The sequence below is a fragment of the Colobus angolensis genome, unplaced genomic scaffold (genome assembly GCF_000951035.1).
Source record: "Colobus angolensis palliatus isolate OR3802 unplaced genomic scaffold, Cang.pa_1.0 Scaffold99, whole genome shotgun sequence".
NCBI lineage: Eukaryota > Metazoa > Chordata > Mammalia > Primates > Cercopithecidae > Colobus > Colobus angolensis.
In genome coordinates, this window is record NW_012123931.1 from 3061089 (window position 1) to 3062793 (window position 1705).

At 49.1% G+C, this 1705-nt stretch overlaps 1 pseudogene; it reads right to left on the reverse strand.

Annotated features, from left to right (window-relative positions):
* Positions 1-692: 692 nt before the first annotated feature.
* On the reverse strand, positions 693-1320 carry LOC105505214 (annotated as a pseudogene).
* Between the last annotated feature and the right edge of the window lie 385 nt (positions 1321-1705).

Consider the following 1705-nt stretch of genomic DNA (forward strand, 5'->3'; position numbering starts at 1 on the left):
GATTTGGATGCAAGTAAAGCTCTTAAAAGGCCCCACGTTGAAGGTTCCCAGCATCTGAAAAGAGTCTTAGGACTCAAGGATAAAGCAGATCATGAAATGACACACCTAATAAATAACACAGAGGCTAATAATAAAATTATTTACAAAAAAAAAATCATTTTGGAGGCCAGACATGGCAGCTCACACCTGTAATCCCATCACTTTGGGAGGCCGAGGAGGGTGGATCACTTGAGCTCAGGAGTTAGAGACCAGCCCTAGCCAACATGGTGAAATCCTGTCTCTACTAAAAATACAAAAATCAGCTGGGTGTGGTGGTGGGTGCCTGTAATCCCAGCTACTTGGGAGGCTGAGGAAGGAGAATTGCTTGAACCTAAGAGGCGGACGTTGCACCACTGCACTCCAGCCTGAGGACTAGAAGTTTCCCAGCTAAAAGGGATGTCCCCTCAGTGTGTCTTATCAGTGAATAAAAAGCATCCACCCTGTCACCAGCAAGTCCTCTACTCAGCAAGAACTGACCCAAGTCTGGGAGAGCAACCAATTCAAATGTGCAGGGCTGGAGCTTGTGAGCACAGCCACTGTTGTCCATCGCACGTCTTCATCTCAGTAGTAACAAGGCCACTCCCAGGGAACTTGTGTCAGGGATCCCAAGGTGAAGCAGCACAGATGTCTACAAACTGTATAGTGACAGTGGCTCAGAGCCTCCAGACTCCTAGTTCTGTATGGTGGCCTTCTGCCTTCAACAACTCACTGGGCCTCATGAAGATGCCTTCCATGGCTTTCCAGCTGTTGTTCTGGCCTGGCTAGGCCAGGCCATGCATCTCTTTTTGCCCACTGATGGGTCCACCATATTGTTCTCCTATGACAGACAGCGGTTCCTCAGTGGAAGAATGTTTGAACCACCCTCACCATCTCTCACCCAGTGGGGCCCATTACAGAGTATGGTCCAGTCATCCAGGTGACTACCTTCACCTTCCTCACCAAAAGCACTCACTTCCTGGTTTTCAGAAAGGTGTGGAGGTTTCAGCCAGTGTTGACATGTGTCAGCCGAATGGGCTGGCAGCACTTGATGGGTGTTTCCTTCTCACCAGCTGTGGTGATCTTACCCCGTATTCTCCAGTAACTGTTGCTCTCATTCATGGAGGTTACACCTGTCACTGACTGCTGCCCACTACCTGACCCATAGAGCACATCGTGTGAGTGCAGTTGGACATTGTAGCGCATTTTGAGCAGCTTCACCATAGAGCCACAAGTAACAGCCAGATTGGACGTTCTCACGGTGCTCCACAAACCCCCAAACAACAGTAGCGGAACCACAGCCATCCTAGCTGGATTCGGAGACCCAGATCTTCCAGGAATAATTTTTTTTTAAAGAAAGGTAAAACATATGCTCTGAAAACTAAAACATTTGTTTAAAGGAATTAAAGATTGGCAGGACCCCGTGACTCATGTCTGTTATCCCAGCATTTGGGGAGGCGAAGGTGGGAGGATTGTTGAACCTAGGAGTTCAAGAACAGCCTGGACAACATGGTGAGGCCCATCTCTACAAAAAACTAAAAAATTAGGCGGGGGTGGTGGCCTATACTTGTAGTCCCAGCTATTCAGGAGGCCGAGGGCGGCAGATTGCTTGAGCTTGGGAAGTTGAGGCTGCAGTGATCTGTGATTGTGCCACTGCCCACCAGCCTGGGCAACAGAGTGAGACCCTGTC